This window comes from Macaca thibetana, chromosome 10, assembly GCF_024542745.1.
Source record: "Macaca thibetana thibetana isolate TM-01 chromosome 10, ASM2454274v1, whole genome shotgun sequence".
NCBI classification, from domain to species: Eukaryota; Metazoa; Chordata; class Mammalia; order Primates; family Cercopithecidae; genus Macaca; species Macaca thibetana.
Window position 1 is genome coordinate 37,659,514 of NC_065587.1, and position 20,835 is coordinate 37,680,348.

At 55.4% G+C, this 20,835-nt stretch overlaps 3 protein-coding genes and 1 pseudogene across 6 annotated transcripts in view; 1 reads left to right on the forward strand and 3 right to left on the reverse strand.

Annotated features, from left to right (window-relative positions):
• Window positions 1–13,970, reverse strand: part of OSBPL2 (oxysterol binding protein like 2) — a 59,640-nt gene extending 45,670 nt beyond the window's left edge. The window contains exon 1 of one of the 2 annotated variants that reach the window (XM_050745094.1): window positions 13,841–13,970. The gene's annotated coding sequence lies outside the window, so the exon portion shown is untranslated. The remainder of the gene's footprint in view (window positions 1–13,840) is intronic. The other variant, XM_050745095.1, reaches the window with a different exon arrangement.
• Window positions 1–20,835, forward strand: part of PSMA7 (proteasome 20S subunit alpha 7) — a 189,055-nt gene that overhangs the window by 73,032 nt on the left and 95,188 nt on the right. The gene's annotated exons all lie outside the window — the stretch shown is intronic.
• Window positions 1–20,835, reverse strand: part of ADRM1 (ADRM1 26S proteasome ubiquitin receptor) — an 83,453-nt gene that overhangs the window by 58,405 nt on the left and 4,213 nt on the right. The gene's annotated exons all lie outside the window — the stretch shown is intronic.
• Window positions 19,343–20,812, reverse strand: LOC126964094 (putative uncharacterized protein FLJ44790; annotated as a pseudogene).

The window sequence follows — 20,835 nt, forward strand, 5'->3', positions numbered from 1 at the left end:
CCAAGCCATCCTTCCATCCCCGCCTCCCGAGTAGCTGGGACCACAGGCACGCACGACACGCACCATCACACCCGGCTGATTGTTTAAAAAACCGCTTGTAGGGACAGGGTCTCTCTATTTCGCCCAGACTAGTGCTGAACTCCTGGACTCAAGCAATCCTCCCAAATCAGCCTCCCAAGGTGCTTGGACTCCAGGTGTGAGACACCGCACCCGGCCCGCTTGCCTTTTTTGAAATGCTTCCCTGCCTATAACAAAAGTCCTAATGTCAAAGGTAAATCAATCACAGCTTATGGAAAATCTTTAAAATGAGGATCAAGATGTCAGACACAAGCTTGGCTGGACAACCGAGACACCAACATCGCCTGTTTCTGTGTGTGCGCTGCGTGGCCCAACCAAGACCAAAGACCCCCTTGGGGAGGCCTTTTCCGTCAACCTCCGAAGAAGCACCCAGAGGTCACAGGGCCCTTGACCCCCACATTTGCACGTGCGACAGTGAATTCCAACACAGCCTCCAGGTCACTCCTGAAGGAGCTGCGGTAACAGGCACCATGCCCTGCGTCTCCTATATTTACCAAGGCCCAGAAAAATGAAGAGGCCTTATCCAGAGCCCATACAACCACCCAACTATAGAGGCGATCAGTGCAGGACAACGATGATCCTCTTCATTCATTCAACACACATTCACAGAAAGCTGACCTGGCGCCAGGCCTTGAAGTGGAAACTGTGGTGGTCCTGCCCTCTTGAAGCCAGTCACGAAGGTGCTCCCAGGAGAGCCCTTCCTGGGCAAGTCTCTAAGGGGGCAACCCTGGGGCTGAGCTCAGAGTGAGCCTTGGGGGCAGGGAGAAAAGACAGGAGGACCAGGGCGTGCTGGAAAGCACAGATGGCCCCCATGGGGTCAAGGAGTGCCTGCCCCAGCCAGGACCTCAGTCCCTCCTCCCATCTGCCCACCTCTGGACTTCTCAGAGGCCTGGGTAGGGCCGGGCACACTGGCTCAGGCCTGTAATCCCAGCACTTTGGGAGGCTGAGGCGGGTGGATTGCCTGAGGTTGGGAGTTCAGACCAGCCTGATCAACATGGAGAAACCCCTTCTCTACTAAAAATACAAAATTAGCCGGACGTGGTGGCTCATGCTCATAATCCCAGCTACTCGGGAGGCTGAGGCAGGAGAATTGCTTGAACCCGGGAGGCAGAGGTTGCAGTGAGCTGAGATCGCTCCAGTGAACTCCAGCCTGGGCAACAGAGGCTGTTTATTTTGTTAATAAATAAATAAAAATTTAAAAAGTAAAATAAAATAATTCTAAAAAGCAAAAGTTAGGCTTCATAATTGAGTACTCTATAAAAGTTGAGGAATATACAGAAAGTTAAATGTTTAGCGACTGGGCACGGTAGCTCATGCCTGTAATCCCAGCACTTTGGGAGGCTGAGGCAGGCGGATCATGAGGTCAGGAGATCGAGACCATCCTGGCTAACACGGTGAAATCCCATCTCTACTAAAAATACAAAAAATTAGCCAGGCGTGGTGGCGGGCGGCTGTAGTCCCAGCTACTCAGGAGGCTGAGGCAGGAGAATGGCGTGAACCCGGGAGGTGGAGCTTGCAGTGAGCCAAGATTGCACCACTGCACTCCAGCCTGGGTGACAGAGCGAGACTCCGTCTCTAAAACAAAACAAAACAAAACAAAACAAAAAAAGCATTAAGAAGGCAGAGTTTATTTCCTGAATATGCTCTTCCATGCGCAGATCTCACTTCGCACTCAGAAAACAATCCCCAGAGAGAGTATTTCAAGAACAAACTTTGCTGGGGTTTTCTGTCTGTTTCAATGGGCTCTTTTCTGGTCAACTTCTCCCTTTTCTACTTCTAGAGAAAACCTCGGGGCCTGAGTCTATGCTGAGCATCTTTGCTGGCCTCTTGCCCTTTCTCCTTCTCCAGTAAGAGTTTTTTTTTTTTTGCGGGGAGAGGGGGCACTTCCTCGGCCCCAAGGGCACCACCCCTGCAGGCCCCAGCGAGTCTCAGTTCCCCTAACCCAGGGGACCCACCAGTCCCTTGAAAAGGACCCCAGCACACTTTCTTTAAGGTGCCGTCCCCATCCCACCAGGATCTCAAAATATCCTAACACTGGTATGAAGACTTGGACTCAAGACTTACAAACCCATCTCTATGTTTTTCTCAGATCTGGGCTCTGCGCGGTGGCTCACAACTATAATCCCAACACCTTGGGAAGCCGAGGTGGCAGATGGCTTGAGCCTAGGAGTTTGAGACCAGCCTGAGCAACACAGTGAGATACTGTCTGTACAAAAAACAAAATAAAGTAAATTAGCTGGGCACAGTGGCACGTGCCTGTAGTTCTAGCTACTTGGGAGACTAAGGCAGAAGGACTACTTGACCGCAGGGGTTGGAGGCTGCAGTGAGCTACAATTGCACCACTGCACTCCAGGCAGGGCAACAGAACAAGACACTGTCTCTTAAAAAATAAATAAACAAAGCAGATCTGAAGGTTCAGGAAGTCGGTGAATGAGACTGGGGATCCGGTGTTGACTACCACGGGCGACCTGCTGAAAGTTCAATTACACGTTGTTACTCCACCCATCAGAAATAGGCAGGGCACCCCGGATATGCTGGACACACAGACTGCACTGATCACATGAAGATTCTAAAATCACTTCTGAGGTTAAATATCAACTCTAAGTTTAAATTATTGAAAATAATATAAGTTCTGCCCGGGCACGATGGCTCACGCCTATAATCTCAGCAGTTTGGGAGGCCGAGGTAGGCAGATCACCTGAAGTCAGGAGTTCGAGATCAGCCTGGCCAACATGGTGAAACCCTGTCTCTACCAAAAAATACAAAAAGTAGCCAGGCATGGTGGCACGCGTTTTAATCTCAGCTACCCAGGAGGCTGAGGCGGGAGAATCACTTGTACATGGGAGGCAGAGGTTGCAATGAGCCAAGATTTAGCCACTGCACTCCAGCCTGGGCAACAGAGCAAGACCCTGTCTCAAAAAAAAAAAAAAAAAAAAAAAAAGAAAGAAAGAAAGAAAAGAAGGCCGGGCGCGGTGGCTCAAGCCTGTAATCCCAGCACTTTGGGAGGCCGAGGCGGGCGGATCACAAGGTCAGGAGATCGAGACCACAGTGAAACCCCGTCTCTACTAAAAATACAAAAAATTAGCCGGGCGCGGTGGCGGGTGCCTGTAGTCCCAGCTACTCAGGAGGCTGAGGCAGGAGAATGGCGTGAACCCAGGAGGCGGAGCTTGCAGTGAGCCGAGATTGCGCCACTGCACTCCAGCCTGGGCAACAGCGTGAGACTCCGTCTCAAAAAAAAAAAAAAAAAAAAAAAAAAAAGAAAGAAAGAAAAGAAAATATAAGTTTTATTTAATAATTTAGGCCGGGCGCGGTGGCTCACGCCTGTAATCCCAGCACTTTGGGAGGCCGAGGCGGGCGGATCACAAGGTCAGGAGATCGAGACCACGGTGAAACCCCGTCTCTACTAAAAATACAAAAAATTAGCCGGGCGCGGTGGCGGGCGCCTGTAGTCCCAGCTACTCAGGAGGCTGAGGCAGGAGAATGGCGTAAACCCAGGAGGCGGAGCTTGCAGTGAGCCGAGATCGCGCCACTGCACTCCAGCCTGGGCGACAGAGCGAGACTCCGTCTCAAAAAAAAAAAAAAAATAAATAATAATAATAATAATAATTTAAAAATACATCAGCAAGCAGAGCTAACAAATAAACAACTGTGCACAGAGCCCTATGTGGCATTTTGCTGAAAGGGAAAACATTCCCACTATTAGCAAGGACAGGGCTCTGTCTTAGAAAGGACCCTAAGGGGCCGGGCGCGGTGGCTCACACCTATAATCCCAGCACTTTGGGACGCCAAGGTGGATGGATCACAAGGTCAGGAGTTCGAGAACAGCCTGGCCAATATGGTGAAACCCCATCTCTACTAAAAATACAAAAATTAGCCGGGTGTGGTAGCAGGTGCCTGTAGTCCCAGCTACTTGGGAGGCTGAGGCAGGAGAACAGCTTGAACCTGGGAGGAGGAGGTTGCAGTGAGCCGAGATCACGCCACTGCACTCCAGCCTGGGCAACAGAGTGAGACTCCAGCTCAATAAAGAAAGAAAACAAAGAAAATAAATAAAGAAAGGACCCTAAGGAAACCATCCAACCTTCCACTTCAAAGAATGCTCCTCCTCCTCACAGTTCAAAGCCACGTGTCAGAAACTTTCAAACTCATTCCCGTGGGGATCACACTGTGGTCAGGCACGGCCAGGGAGCTACAGCCCCTCGGTCCCCATGGCCCCGATGAGCTTCGCAGGGAGGCAGCTGGGGCGTGGGGGCAGCAATCATAAGCCAAGGTGCCAGGGCAGCCCCAGGGAATGGGTTCCACAGGCCCAGTTCTGCCCCACAAGAGGTCACATCCAGCACAGCCACAGAGCAAGCGACCCCAGAGGACCCACAGGAAGATCTTCAGTGTCTCAGCCAAGAGGTAAGCTTGGCCACCCCAACACTCGCTTAAGCCAATGTGCACATCAAACCAGCTTCCAGGGCCAAGCAAAGTTCCCGGTGCAGCATCGCGTACTGAAGAGCACCTGCCATCCGCTCAAGGTCAAGGCTGACACGTGAGCCCAACTACAGTGCAGAGAAGAACCAGGTCAGGCTGAGATCGGCCAAGGAGCAAACCAAAGCCACTGTCACATCCCTGCAGGACTTCTCCTTCCCCAGAGCAGTCGGCGACCTGGCAGGGCCTAACCTGGCCACTCAAACGCTTGGAAAGATGCTCCCATAACGCTGCGAGGTTGCCAGAGCACCAGGAAGGGAAACAAGTGTCACCTACGAGCATCAGAGTCACCAAGTTTAACATAATGGACAGAATTAGCTCTCTGTGGCAATTAAAGAACAGAAGGTCTCCCAGATCAAGGCTGGAGGATGGGAACATGAAATCACCGAGGGCAAGACAAAGCCTGCTGTGACATGAACACACCCAGGGAGAAGCTGGTGTGAGACACCTGCGCCTCCGTGTGGCACTGAAGAGGAGGGGCAGGGGCTGAGGGGCAGGGGCTAAGGGGCAGGGGCGCAGCTCTCTTCACCCAGCACCTTCTGAGCCCTGGGGCAGGAGCGACCAATCAGGGCCTCTCTGACACCTCATCCCTCCCTGAGTGTCCAAGCCTTGCGTCGGCAACGCTTCTCAGCTAGTATTTCAGCCTTGACACACCCACTTTGCAAACTCAGCCCACACACCACCCGAATGCCTAGAGGCCCTCGGCCCACTGACACCCAGCTGGCCACCAGGCCACAATCTCGTTTCTTTTGCAAAAAAACAAAACTTAACTAAAACAAAGACTCAACATCTCACAGCTTCAGAGCTGAGTTGCAGACTCTCCTATGGCACTGGCAATGTCATCTGTCCAGTGTAGTCCCCGCAGACCACAGGTGGCTACAAACACTTGAAATGTGGCGGGTGTGAGGGGAGGGAGAAGTGAATGCTCGATGCTAATCAGCTAAATTGACTTCACTTCAACAGCCACCCACGGCAGTGGCATCCATCCTGGACACAACGCCTCGGGGCCCCATGGGGCTCAGCCATCACGAGACCCTGCCCTGCCTGTGCCCAGCCCCACCAGAGGGTGGAGGAAGATGGAGGCGGCGGCAGCAGCAAGAGCAGGGGGCTTTGCCAGTCCCAGGCGCAGGTCCAGGCCTCTGTGAGGAGACGCGGGAATGACAGCCGGCCCGTGCCACAGCTACCTCTCAAACACCAACCCCACAACGATGGAGTGCCATCGAGGATGCCGCCAGGCCAGGCCCCATTCCTCCTTCCCAGACCTCCCTGGATTGCTCCGTCTGTGCTCACTGAAACACGCTTTCTGCCAATTGTTGAGAAAAAAAAATCAAGTCTTAATATTCCTGTCATTGTAAAAGCTTAATGGTTATTTTTACAGATTTTGTGTAAATTTAGAATCAAATAAACAAGTCATATGCCATTCACAACAATAACCTTTCTTAAAAAGGGAGACGTGCATGGCTGTCTGTCCTCGTCACCATCTGCAGCCCGTCACGAGTGAGGCACGCACGACTGGCCGCTCGGGCCTTTGCCCTTAAATGCACTGTGTTTTGGTGGCAATGGGATGGAATCAAGAGTGACCTTTATTGAACACTGGTTCTTGATCCTTTAGCCAAATAAGGTTAAGTCCAACTGCATCCGAAGCTCCAGGAGACAGCCGTTCTGAGCGCAGACCAGCTGCCTCTAGGTCTACGCTGTTTAACCTGAACAACCTCTCCGCTTTCTTCAGGTCTGTATGGTTTTTCTTAGTGTCAGGCAATATGTGGCTCATCACAAAATCAGCTACCTAACACCACACAGAATGTAACATCTCTTAGCTGAAGAACAGGTTTCAGGCTGGGGGCAGTGGGTCATGCCTGTAATCCTAGCACTTTGGGAAGCCAAGGCAGGTAGATCACTTGAGGTCAGGAGTTTGAGACCAGCTGGGCAACATGGTGAAACCCTGTCTCTACTAAAAATACAAAAAAATTACAGGTGGCACACACCTGTAGTCCCAGCACTTTGGGAGGCCGTGGTGGGCGGTTCACTTGAGGTCAGGAGTTCCAGACCAGCCTGGGCAACACGGCAAAACCCTATCTCTACTAAAAATATAAAAGGCCGGGCGCGGTGGCTCAAGCCTGTAATCCCAGCACTTTGGGAGGCCGAGACGGGCGGATCACGAGGTCAGGAGATCGAGACCATCCTGGCTAATACGGTGAAACCCCGTCTCTACTAAAAATACAAGAAAATTAGCCGGGCAAGGTGGCGGGCGCCTGTAGTCCCAGCTACTCGGGAGGCTGAGGCAGGAGAATGGAGTGAACCCGGGGGGCGGAGCTTGCAGTGAGCCGAGATCGCGCCACTGCACTCCAGCCTGGGGCACAGAGCAAGACTCTGTCTCAAAAAAAAAAATAAATAAATAAATAAAAATAAAAAAACTTACAGGTGGCACACGCCTGTAGTCCCAGCTACTCGGGGAGGCTGAGGCACAAGAATCACTTGAACCCGAGAGGCGGAGGTTGCAGTGAGCCGAGATTGTGCCACTACACTCCAGCCTGGGTGACAGAGCAAGACACCGTCTCAAAAAAAAAAAAAGAACAGGTTTCAGCCCTTTATCCTAAGACACCAGCGTGTACACACAAATGGCCCAACGCTGACTCAGGAAGGCCCTGTGCTGAGCGTGCCAGCCAGGCAAACTTGCCAGGCGCACCTGAAGGCTCTGAATTGGTCTGCAATTCATGCAGGAACAGTTTCTCCACTGGGGAAAGGTAGGTGAACCTCTCACACTGTGAGACAGCAGCACCCCCACTGTTTACCATTCTCCACGCCAAGAGGGCGACCTTGAGAGGCAGGCAAAGGTGAGCCCGGCTTGGTCCCAAAAAGCAGCGATGGGGAGTGGCAATTCTTCCCACTGGGCCTCGTGGCCAATGTGGCCCGACATCCCGGAAGTGGCACCTAGCACCCCACTCACCACAGTCAACTCCCTCAAGTCTTGTCGGTGACTTAACTGCTTCCTGTGGAATATCAACAAAAGAAAATACATCACGCACCTCGAGGAACATTACCTTGTAATGTAGTACAACGTATTTCCAAACACACAAGATGAATGCAAGCTCTTCTGTACAAAAACATTTGTTTTAATCAACCTCCTCCTTATGCAACACAATAAAAAACTGTTCCACGAGACTGGAAGGCAATGGACAGGGCACATGCCCCACAGCTCACAGGCACCCTGCTCTCAGAAAGCCACGCTGGAGGGCAGAGCGGGCACTCCGAGGGCAGCAGTAGCGCTGGTCAGCCCCCCACAAGCCACCACTGTGTATCTCTGATGATCAAAACCAACGGCCCTGAGAGCAGCTCAGCCTGCGGCTGTGGCTAGAGGAGAAGGAGACGCCTTGTACCCACATCTCACATCCCAGCAGGGGCCACAGCGGGCAGCGGACTCGGTAAGGGAGCGGGAGGAAAATTAAGACAGCAGAGGGAAGGGAGTGTGCTGGGTGAGAGGATGCTGTCCTGCAGGGCTCCTGGCCATCCCCAGAGCACCTGCCCAGCCAAGGAGTGGCTGGTTGGCTAGAGTGCCTCCTTGCCCGCTGGCCGCCTCCTTCTCTGTGGCCTCAGTTCCAGGCCCTCCTCACCATCGTGCCCATCTTCATCCTGCACAGCCCTAACGGGTCCCACTGTGCTGAGAAAACTGTCACCCTAACATCAGAGCTGCCCACGCGGCTGCCAACCATACTTCCTGAGCACCTACAGGCTGGGCTGCAAATCAAGGTCAGGGAAAACCATGAATCTCTAATCCCCCTAACCTCTGCAAAAATAAAAAATGTTTTAAAAATTAAAAAATAAAAAAAAAAAACAGGAAAAAAAATTTGTGTTCATTTTTTTTCCCCAGAACAATGACCCAGATTATTCATATTCATGAAGTTCTCAAAGGGGTCCTTGATCTAAAAAAGGGTCCTGACCCCGCAGTGGGCCTCCAGCACTTGGACTCCCTGCCGAGGACCCACCCCAGACCCCCTGAGGTTGTTAAACACGTGTCTTCCTGGGCCCCTCCAGGGAAACCCAAGCTCAGTGAAGCTGGGGCTGGGCCTTGAACCCGCACTTTTAAAAAGTTCCTCCGGCTTTTCTGATGAGAAGCAGGGGTGAAAACTCCATGATGTTAACCCAGGAGCCTTCTCCCCTGACGGCTGAACCAGTGCAGAGGCGGAGCTGCCGGACGGGAGCTGTGGGGCAGGTGCTGGGGCTCCTCAGCTGCCTCTACACTGGGACCCCTCCCCTGGCCCCAGCTCAGGCACCGCCCCAGCTCTGCTTCCACTCAGGTGTTCCAGCATTTCTCACAGGTGAGACTTACTTGGAAGACAGGTGATGATTACAGCGAGACTCCTGGCTCTGCCATATCATCAAGAGAGGCCAAGCCAGAGCCAGGGCGCTCGCAGGAGCTCACCACCACAAATCCAGCCCATGTCCTCTTTCATAAGAAGAGGGTAGCCCCACACCCCGCACACACCTGACACCTGCCATCATATCGCCATCATTATCGGAGTCACCGAAATGTCACTGAATCACAGTCACCCTGGTTTTAAGGCAAAAACGGAAGCCGCTATCCGGCCCAGCACAGTGGCACGAGGTCCCAGGTTACAGCGGGCTCTTTCTCATGCTCAGCCTTGGATCAGCCTTAGGTTTATTCAGTACAAGGCACAGGCACTCACCTCCACACCACAGTCCTCCTTCCTCTACAGTTGCCTCCGTCTTTTTTGGAACCAAAACTCCACACAACTCCCGACACACTGCAGTCCTCCCTGCCTGGTGCTGCCCAAGAGCTCCTCGTCTCAGCCCACAACAGCGTTCTCTGCGCACCCCGAAAGCTACAGTCCCAGCCCCTTTGATAAAGAAATGTGCTCAGTGTCTGTTCAGCCAAGAGCCCCTCAGACCCTTCCCACCCGACTTGCCTCAGCGTCGGGGCCACAGCGCCCAGGCCCGCAGTGCGCAGGTGAGAAGCACACACCTTACACCCAGGAGAGAGGCCCGACCCCGACGACCGCCACAGGCCCTGAGGTGCAGGACCCTCTTCAGGCCCCAAACTATGGAGCCAGCCACTAGCTCAACAGGACTGACCCCAGAGTTTGTTTCTCAAAATAAATCAAGCAAGTGTTCCACTGAAAAAAGAAGGCAAGCAAAGAGAAACAGCCACACGCATCAGGCACAAGTCTCAGATCCAGTCCCTTATAAAAGCTCACTTCCACCGCTCAGCTCAACTCAGAGGTCACGGGATTTGCATCCACAGAAGCTCCAGTTGAAAGAACGAGGATGCTGTGAAATTCTGCTAAATGATCCCAAGTTCTTTTCTGAATCTGGAAGGAAAAGGAAAGAAGTGCCAAAAAGTTCACGGAAACAGTGCCGTGAACCATTTAACAGATGTTTCTTATCAAGAGCTGCAGGGGTGGGCCTGGACACTGCCACACTTCCACAGTGGGACCCTAGCCCAAACCAGCAGCCCGAGAGGCCGTGACACCACGCCTGAAACTTACCAGCAAGAACACTCTGAAAAAGCAAAGTGACAGCAGAGATACAAATGAACTAGCATATGTGGAAAGTACATTTAAACCATCAAACCAGAACCTACCATATTAACTCAGGACTTAAGTCCCTTTTAATAATCAATCATGTTCAAACACTGACTTCCTTTCAGTGTAGGTAAGGTTATAAATCAACTTGAAAATGTACTACATTTTGGAATTAAACCTTGTACTTGACAATCAGTGCTAAACACTAAACGAAATGTCAACACCCAAACAGGAAGTATGACAATGATTAGGAGAAAATCAGCCCACACCCAGCCGCACTGCCCACAGAGGCCCCGGCGCCACTGACACCACACACACAGGTGCCCCTCAGCACGGACGCCGAGAAACCCTTGCCTAACAGAGCTGTGTTCTGTTTGAAACAAGTCGCTCTTGAAGAAGTGACCATTCAAGCGGGGGGCAGACTTATGAAAAGACCCTGCGACACCTGAGGGTGTGGCTGCTGCACTGCTGAGCGGCTCCAGGTTCAGCAGGTGGTGGAACCAAGGGTGTCCCAAGCAGCCACGACACATCGGACACTCGATGCTACATTTTCACACAGATTCCACACAAGAATCCGTCTTGCAGGCAAAGACACTGAAGGCAGGAGCCAGTGGGAACCCACACAGGACCCCAGAGCCCTGCTCTGGCGCACACCCTTCGCAAAGATGCTGTGACTCAGGAAGGCACGGCCAGACAAGACACGGCTTGCACGGGGACACTAAAGAAATCACCTTGAGGAGGCGGCAGGTTCCCTGTGTGAAGACAGCATAAGAACCTAAAATGTGTCAACAGTTCTCTTATACAAATTGTCACTTTTGTAATTGGTTGAATGTACTAAAACTCCATTAAAAGTCGAGCAAGTTTTTTTTTTTTGAGACGGAGTCTCGCTCTGTCGCCCAGGCTGGAGTGCAGTGGCGCAATCTCGGCTCACTGCAAGCTCCGCCTCCCGGGCCCACGCCATTCTCCTGCCTCAGCCTCCTGAGTAGCTGGGACCACAGGCGCCCGCCACCGCGCCCGGCTAATTTTTTATATTTTTAGTAGAGACAGGGTTTCACCGTGTTAGCCAAGCTGTTCTTGAACTCCTGACCTCGTGATCCACCCGCCTTGGCCTCCCAAAGTGCTGGGATTACAGGCTTGAGCCACTGCGCCCGGCCAAGCAAGTTTTAAGGACAAATCCAAGACCCATCTGCTGGTACCTCCTGGAGGGCACGGAGAAGAGACGCTGGGATGGAAGTCAAGTGGCATTTTTCACATTCAAACAGGACCCCTCATTAATATGTGGAACACAGCAGGGTCTGACCCTCTCAATGCACTCGAGGCAGGGAAGAAAAATGTCCTACGTGTGTACTCTAAGGCCGTGTGTGAAGTCCACCGGAACCGAACTCAGAACGGAGACCTCAGACTCTGGACTGCACACCTGTCAGCACCCATGCCTCCCAACCCTCCCTCTTCACACAGAGACCACCACTGAATCTGCCAGTAACAAAGGAGGTGGGTGGCAGGGAAGGTATTCTGGCAAAATCCTGAATAGCCAAACGGTAAATTACCGTATTTCAGAAGAAATGAAATGGCTTTGTAAACAGCTTCACAAAAAAGGAGAGTGTGTTAGTTCTATATGTAGCAAAAAACCAAAATTCTGACACACAGTAATGCAGCATGATTAGAATATTCTAAACAAAAATGTTAAATGAAAATCTTGATATTAAAAGGCAGTACAGGGTAGTGTTTAAGAGTGTGAACCCTGGAGCCTGGGTTCAAATTCATATTTCATAATTTATTGCTGTGTGGTTTGGGCAAGTTACTTAACCTCTCTGTTCCTCAGCTTCCTCATGAATGACCTAACGATAATGTCAGTACCTGTCAAGTGGGCTGTTCACACTCGAGTGGGAAGCTCACCTGTCGAGTGGGAAGATCACACGAAGAAAGAGAATACAACATGCTCGTAACAGTACCGGAACAATCAGTATTAAATAATTATTGTCTGCTCAGGTAAGAGCCGTCATTAATAGATGGACACATGAAGAAAACAAGGTAAAGCCTATGAGGGAGACTCAGTCACTCCCTCACTCTTCGCCACATTCTAAAAGACAACACTGTGGCAGGCACTGGGCTGGGCAGGGAGGAAGTGCCTCCGACGAGGTTCCTGTCCTCAACAAGGGGAAGGGAACTGGTATTCCGGGGCATGTACTAGGTGTCAGGGACTGAGGTAGAAAATGATTTCGTGGCAGGGCACGGAGGCTCACACCTGGAATCCCAGCACTTTGGGAGGCTGAGGCAGGTGGATCCCTTGAGATCAGGAGTTCGAGACAGCCTGGCCAACTTGGTGAAACCCCATCTCTACTAAAAATAAAAAAATTAGGCAGGCATGGTGGCCGGCGCCTGTGGTCCCAGCTACTCAGGAGGCTGAGGCAGGAGAATGGCTTCAGGCCGGGAGACGGAGGTTGCAGCGAGTTGAGATCGCACCACTGCACACCAGCCTGGGTGACAGAGCGAGACTCCATCTCAAAACATAAAACAAGAAAATGATCTGCTTTGCTCCTCTTATCAGCAAAGTGCTACGTGTCCGACGAAGGAGCTGAGGCTGACAGCCGGAAAAGGGGCCCTGGGCACCAGTTAGGAAGGGCAGCAGGGACGGCCATGGCTACCCAGCATGTGGCCCCTGCGCCAGTTTCGGGCTGCTCAACTCTCTGCTGTTCTCACCACAAATCCAGCGGGTGGGAAGGCCGCACAGCACCCAGCCAGGCCCGCAGCAGGCATTCGAGAAACGTCTGTCCAACCAAACCGAACGGGACCCCTTCTCCAGGCGTCCCGGGCAATCATCCCAAAGTTGCCGGAGCCAGGCCAGGGCCTGTCCTAGAGGACGGTTCAGATAAAAACGCCCCTGGGAGGTGACCCTCACCCCAGGAGAGCCTGCAACACCCCGACACCCACCACCTCGCCGCCGGTCCCCCGATGAAGCGGGGAGGCTGAGGTGCTGTGACGACCTAACAGTCTTGGCCTGGGCTTATAAACTTGGAAAGTCTAAAGACGTATTCTTCTGAGTACCAAAATATAACTGACGAAAGATGGAACCTCTTAAAATTACATTACCAAAGATAGGTGCTAGGTAGCAAGTTCTCAACCGTGTGTAGTCTGCTAAGGTTTATAAATTAAAACCAAAAACAGAGCCCAGGGGAATGGACGAGGGCCCGCGGGCACCCTCCCTGGGAAGACACAGGCCTGCGGGACAAGAAGAGCAGGCTCGGAGTGGGGCTGCGTCTCCCTGCCCTTCCTCCCGGCGGAACTCGCCCTCCTCACCTACAGGATCGCCCTAAATGCGTACGAAATCCTTCCCTGTTCCCGGTGAGCTGGTGAGAGAAGGCGAGTCGGCCAGCAGGTGCGTCCGTCCCCACTTCCTGCTCGGCGGGGCAGCAGCGGGGCCGGGGGCCTCGGGGAGCCGGGTCGCGGGTCCCGGGACCGCAGTTGCCGGGCGACCGCAGGGGGAGGGGTGCGGGGGCCGCGGGACCCAGGCCCAGGCCCCAGGCCCGGTCGCAACTTTCCTCCCAAAGTTTTCCCGGGGCACCAGGCTGCGGCCTAGGCCGGGCGCGCCTCCCTGTGGGGGTCGAGGCCGGGGCCGGGGCTGGAGACGGCCTGCGGACCCGGGTCCTGTCCGGCCCGCCCTCCCCTCCCCACCCCGGCCCCAGCCCGCGGCCCAGGTCCCGCAGCTCGCCGGGGTCCCGGGCCTTCGCGTGGCGGCGGCGGGGGCCACTCACCTGGACGCGGGTCCCTCGGTTGCCGGCCGAGCTCGTTGCCGCCCCGCCCCCGCCCCGCAGGCCCGCGACCCACTGACACCGAGGCGGAAGTGCGGCCCGCCGCCTCGCCGACTGACAGCCCGCGCCTGCCACTGGCTGCGCCCGGCGCCGCCGCGTCGGCCGCCGCCCGCCCAATCAGCGCCCGGCCCGAGGCTCGCGCCGGGGGGCGGGACTATGCTAATCCCTTCGCGGAGGGGCCTCTACCTGTGCCCCGCCCACGTAGCGGAGTGACGGCGAGGACAGCCAGTCACAGCAGGAGAGAGGCGGGGTTATGCAGCCCCTGAGCCAAAAGGGGAGGGAAGGAAGGAGGAAAGGGCGTGGCTGCGGAGAGCAGAGTTGACAAACAGTGAGTCAGGTGGCCCGGGGCGTGGGCGCTCCGCCCGCAGGTGCATTGCGTCCTGGCGGCGGTGCGGGCCTGCGAGGCCCACCTCTCGGCTACCCAAAGCCCGGGGGGCCTTTTCCCACAAATGCTGGGGACCTTGTGATAACTGGCTCGTAGCTGCTCCCACTGTCCTACCAAATCCTGAATATCCGCCTCCTTTGCATGCCATTTACCGCCAACCAAAATCCAGCGCCAATTTAGCCCTCCAGCTGCATCCCTGATCGTTTCACTACCATACTTAAAGCCCTTTGGACTCTCACTGACCTACAGTGGCTCCATGGTTAAGCCCAGAAGTTCTGGAATCAGACCTGGAGCTTGCATTCTTTACCAGCTGTGTGGATTTGGACAAATTAATTAACCTCTCTGAGTCTGTGTGCACCCGGAGTTTCATTTGCAAACCAGGGTTCCCCTGTCATCATCTCATTTAAGTCATGGTCTGGTTTGAGGTGAGTGGAATGGCATGAACCAGGCTGGCTACCTAGAGTCCCAGCAGTTGGTTTAGGGGTCAGCCTGTGACCCAGTTCTAGCCAAAGAGGCTCAGTCCTGGGACTTTTGCTGTAGGGTCGGAGTTCAGACCAGAGGGGAAGCTGAAGTCAAATGACTCTCCCATCTGCCCACAGACCTCTCCAGAGCTGGGTTAGGTGAGACAGCGAAGGGGCCACTCTTCCACATCCCACCACCAGAGAACAGGGCTGCGCGAGAATGAAGCCAGCCCAGAGGAAAGCCGAAGCAACCACGGCCAGGTCACGTGGACCCTGCTGCACCTCATCAGGTGCCTTCCTTGACTTTTCAGTTATGTGAACCACATGCTTGTTTCTGCTTCAGCCCATTTGAGGTAGAGCCAAGAGTCCTGGGCTCCCTGTGGCCTTGAGAGCCCTGGCGAATGACCCATGACCCCACAGCGCGTTCTGCAGCAGAGCCAGCCCCCGTTGGGCCTCTGCACCCCCTCCTCAGGCCTTGTCCCCCCACTTCCAGGCTGCCCCTAGCAGGACCGTGGGGGCAGGGACAGGCCTTCGCCCCATCTGTGGCCCCGTGGCAGACACGGGTACTCTCTATCAATGTCAGGGCATGAGCGAGCCAATGAACGCGGCCCCTGTGGCAGGGGCGGGGTCCAGACCACATCTCTGGGCCCAGCAGGGCCATTCTCCCCCACCCCAGGGACTGGCCCCACTCACTGGTGGGCCACTGTCAGCCGGCGCCACTAGAGACGTGCCAGGACTAGGAAGGAGCTGGATGAGCCTCTCCTGAAGAGAAAACGGGGAGGAGGGCGGGCAGGCCTCAGAAACAAAGGGGTTGCCATGGTTACCTCTGAAGAAAGCGACTCCAGCCGGTGAAAGGGAAGGGAAGGCATTCGGCCCCCAAGCCAGGACAAGGACGATGAGGCCAGTTGCCACGGAGATGACCGCACTGCACAGTTTCCCCTGTGGGCCTGGCCAGGGCCAGCGCAGGGTCCCAGAAGCCCACCACTCTCCATGCCCCTCACCCTAAGTCTATAAGACTCTAACCCCTGTGCCCTTGAGGGACTCCAACCTGCCTGCCCACCCCTTGACCATGAGCTCTCCAGTGAGGGCAGCCTCAGAGACTCAGGTAGAAGGACCCTCTCATCTGCCCAGGGACCACCCCAGGGCCAAGCAGGGAGATCCACCCTGGCCTTGGCGGTGGGGGATGTGATCTCAGATGGCCTCTGGGCTGGAACAGAGGTTTCACCCCTCTTGACAGATGCAGTAACTGAGTTCCAAGGGTAGTCTGCCATCAGCCAGCGCTGGAGACGTTCCACGACTGGGAAGGGCACTTCCTCCCTGGGGCCAGTTGCTGGGACTAGGCGAGAATCCTCCCTCGGTTGGTGGGTAATAAGGAGGGTTCCTTGAGACCAACTTAGGCATCTTCATCATGATATTTGCTAGGTCACGAGGCCAATTCGAGAGGCACAGTTCTGCAAGGATGAAAGATGGGAGTGGAGAAGACAACAAAGATGGACGAGCTGGGGCCATGATGATGAAGACGATGATGATGATGATGGCGGCCGAGTGCCCTGTGATTTACAGGCCCATGTGGTTTCATGTTTGCAGCAGCCAATCAAGTGGGTACCAGGTGCTATCATTCCCACTTTACAGATGAGCAAACTGAGCCCCAGACAGGTTAAGGGACTCCCCCAGCCCTGCAATGAGAAAGGGCCCAGCACAGCTCCAGGTACAAGGAGGCACTCCAGGCATGGGGAGGTCTGGTGGACCAGGCCTGGCCAGGAGCTTGTCCACAAGGCAGAGCTCCACCCAGGCTCCCAGACCGGGATCCACACATGAACAGGCCCAGGAGTTCCCATGGCTGTGGCTGCTGCACCCCCACACATGCTCTCCAGAGCCTGAGAAATGCTCATCCTGCAGGTGATTTGGGGGGGTCTGCTCCCACCTGCACTGCTCTCAGACCAAATTTCTGCTTCCTGACAGAATTTCTAGGATCCTCCCTCCGTCCTCTTAGCCGAGGAGGGGAGAAGCTCTCTCCCTCCCTCACCACGGGGCAGATCACCAGTGGGAGGATTTCATGACCCACATGCCTCCCAGGGCTGGCGTGCGGGGTCCAGCAGTCCCAGCCACATCTATGTCATCCCGCTTCCTTTCCCCTCACTGTGAAGGAGGCGGAAGAGAGGTTGTTGCTCCCACCTTTTGGATGGGGAAACTGAGGCTTAGAGCACAGAAGCAGCTTGCCCAGGGCCTGGCAGCACCAGTCCCGCCCACGACCCACCGCCCTTTCCCCCGCTCCACTCTTACCTCCTCCCCCAGGTTTCTGGGTCTGGGTTTATCTCTTTATCTAGGTCTGCACCCACAGCTGCCCCATTAGATCAAACAGGGGTTGGCTTCCAGGAACGCCGGGTGCCTTGGCATTGCTGGCCTGGCTGGCAGCTGCTGGTTGGTGAGCCCCGGGTGAGGCTGTCTCCTCTCCCCAGGCACTCCCCAGGCCTTTAGAGAGGACATTCTCCCACTCTCTTTTATGGAAAGCCATGGAATCTTCTGTGTGGATGCCGCCTGGGCAGCCAGAGAGGGGTGGCCACTGAGGCCTGGCCCTGGCCCTCACGTGGCCGCAGCTGACCCCTCCCCACCGCAGCTCTCCAGTCTCCTCTGCAACGTGACAGCCCTGGCTTCTCTACCGTTGGGAGGAAGTATTTTTAGTTTTGAACCCACCACGTGAAGCGAGACAAGTTATCAATAGCAGCAGCAAAGGGCTTTTTCTTTCTCTTTTTTTTTTCCCCATATCTTTGGGACCTGAACAATCTGCACCCATTAAATTCTGCCAAAAGAAAAAAATAGTGTTCCTCTTATAAACTTTTTACCCCACAGCTTCCTTGCTGCTGCAGCTTTGCAAACCCACTCTTCCTGGGGTGACCCCACCTGTCTCCACAGCCCCCCTCTCCACTCCTGGGCACTGAGACCTGCCCGGGAACAGGCCCACCTGAGCAGAGGGCCAGCGTGGGGCTCAGGCCACAGCTCCAGAGCAGGTGGAATGAGGAGCTGGGGAGAGGGGAGAAGGCCCCCAGTTTCCCGCTCACAGAGCTGGCAGCAGCCGCAGCCTCTCCTGAGTGCTTGCTGCATGCCCAGGGCCAGGCCCAGCTCCTCTGAGTGCAGCAGCTCAGGGACACGCCCCACCCCACAGTGAAGGGCGGAGAAGGCGGCCTTCCCAGAGGTCTTTCCGGCTGTAATTCCTTGTTTCTAGAGGAAGGGGTTCCTCAGTCAAGTGGAGAAAACTAAACAAAGTGAACAGGGGCCCTCCCCAGCCTTAGGCTTCCCAGCGCCTGCACCACTCAGGGGCACTTGGAGGCTCCAGGGCCCAGGAACCAGCGCCCGCCCCACTCAGGGGCACATGGCGGCTCCAGGGCCCAGGAACCAGCGCCCGCCCCACTCAGGAGCACATGGCGGCTCCAGGGCCCAGGAACCAGAGCCCGCCCCACTCAGGGGCACATGGAGGCTCCAGGGCCCAGGAAGGGCCTGATGCAGACCCCCGACATATGAGGATGGAAGCCCTTTTTCTATGAAGTTTCTTTTTTTGTTGTTGTTTTTTTTTTTTGAGACGGAGTCTCGCTCTGTCACCCAGGCTGGAGTGCAGTGGCGCCATCTCGGCTCACTGCAAGCTCCGCCTCCCGGGTTCACGCCATTCTCCTGCCTCAGCCTCCCGAGTAGCTGGGACTACAGGCGTCCACCACTTCGCCCGGCTAGTTTTTTGTATTTTTAGTAGAGACGGGGTTTCACCGTATTAGCCAGGATGGTCTCGATCTCCTGACCTCGTGATCCGCCCGTCTCGGCCTCCCAAAGTGCTGGGATTACAGGCTTGAGGCACTGCGCCCGGCTCTATGAAGTTTCTTGCAGGACACTGGAGTGGCTTCCTGCCTTGCTGGGGGAAGCATTTGAGCCAACATGGCTGCCTGCCCTTTAGGACTGGTTAGAGCTGCATTCCTGAGAAAGCTCAGAATAACAGAGGCTTTGACAGGGTAGAAATGTACTTTTCTCTCAGGTGACACAGGCCTAGGCTGTCCGGCTGGCAGGGTATCATGCATCCTCAGGGACACAGCTCCTACCTTACTGTATCACTCTCCTAGTGCTGGCTTCCAGCCTCAGTGTCACCTCCTGGCCCAAAACAGCTGCTGGTGCTCCAGCCATCACAAGCACAGCTGACCAGAAAGGAGGAAGGAAAAGAGGAAGAGCAAAAGTGCTGCCCCCTAGATGAGTCAGCTCCCTTTGAGGATCTGTCCTGAAGACACACCCAGCACTTCTGGGTGTGTCACATCTCACTGGCCAGAGCTCCATCCTATGCCACTTTTGGTAGGATAGCAGCATTTTAGCTAAGTGCATTGCCAGCCTAAACAAAACATGGGGCTACAGGGAGCAGGTTAGAGATGGCCTCACAGCCAGGCCTAGACCATCCCAGGCCCAGAAATGTGGACATCTCCAGAAGTGACCCATAGCTGCCCTGCCTCAGAAGAACCGACAGCCGCGGATGCAAGACAGAGCACCTGGTACACATTCCCTGGCATGCCTGTGGCACGAGCGCTGTGCTCCGACCCCATGCCCCAGCGTGGTGCTGCAGTGGCCACTTCAGTGTTGGCCCTGGAGTTTCCCTCTTCCTGGCTGCGCCCTGACTGATGGGAAGTGGGTTCCTGCTCCTTCTCGAAATACCTGTTGAAAACCTGCTGCACTCTGCTGGCCCCACCCTGGGCGCTGGGGTGCCTCCAGAAGCAGGGCACTCACCCCAGAGGCTGCTAGGCAAAGGGCTTTCCTAGCGTGGGAAAGTGGGGGACCCTAGGGAACCTCTGCACCCTTCCTGAGGGCCTGTGTAGGGTGGGCAGGGTGTGGGCACATCCCTGCAGGGAATGGGAGGGGCAGGTGGGAGCCGGAGGAGAGACAGCTGGGCTAGGTTAGATTTAACTTGCTGCGGGAGCCAAGTGCGTTGGCTGGAGCCACTGGCTGGGCCTCAGTGCCAGGGGATCCGCCAGGCACGGGGGTGGGAGGGGCAAAGTTTAAATATGCCTGGGGAGCCAAGATGGGGGCAGAGATGGGGCCCAGGTTGAGGAGCTGCCGGGGGCCTGAGGGCGGCACCATGGGTTTTCCTCGGGAGAGCCCAGCATCACGCTTGCCCTCAGCTGGAGCTGGGGATGGGAGTTGGGTAAGAGACAGCCAGCCAGAGATTTGGGGTTCTTCTGGGGATGGGTGTACTCCCCCAGTTGCACCCCTGGGAGAGGAGGTCAGGGAGTGGGTGGAGGAGATGGCTGGCGGTCTATGTGTCAGGGGTCACAGCAGGGCACTGCATGCCCAGCCCAGTCCTCATGGTCATGGTAGAGAGGGGTGACCCATGAGGTGGAGCTATACCCACCGGGAGCTTCATGCAGGGCTCACAGCACCCAACCTGTGCTGTCCCATGGCACCTGAGGTTAATTTACCACTCTACCATTCCCATCTTGAAATTCTTCATCATCTTGGGGCAAGGAGCTCACATTTTCACTGTGCGGAGGACCTGGTGAATCCTGCAGCCATCCTGGGCGAGGAGGGTGCGGCCCAGGAAGCAGGGTCCGTGGGGTACCTGGTAAATTCTGCAGCCGTCCTGGGCGAGGAGGGTGCGGCACTGGAAGCAGGGCCCGTGGGGTACCTGGTAAATTCTGCAGCCGTCCTGGGCGAGGAGGGTGCGGCACTGGAAGCAGGGCCCGTGGGGTTTCAGCAGTTGCATGCAGTCAGCCAGGTGATGCCATCCCTGCCAGGCATGGTGACAGGCCGGGCGAGCAGGCTGGGCCTGTTCTGGGGAAGAGATGGAGGGGCTGATAAGATGCCCTGTGCTGGGCTCCTGTGCCTGGTGCCAGCCTGCACAAGCTGGGGGAAGGCAGTCTGCCCAGGAGTCCCATGCCCCAGGGCTGGGAGATCCCTGGGGCCAGGGAGGACCATGCTGGCCGATGCTCCCACCTGCTGGCTGGCTTCAGGAAATAGGGGTTCAGTAATGCCCAGGGCATCTGCAGGAGGTGGGTGTGGGTCAGTCTGGGCAGATGGCTGGGAGTTGGGGTGGTACCTGGAGCCCATAGGGGTCTATACCCAGCCTTTGC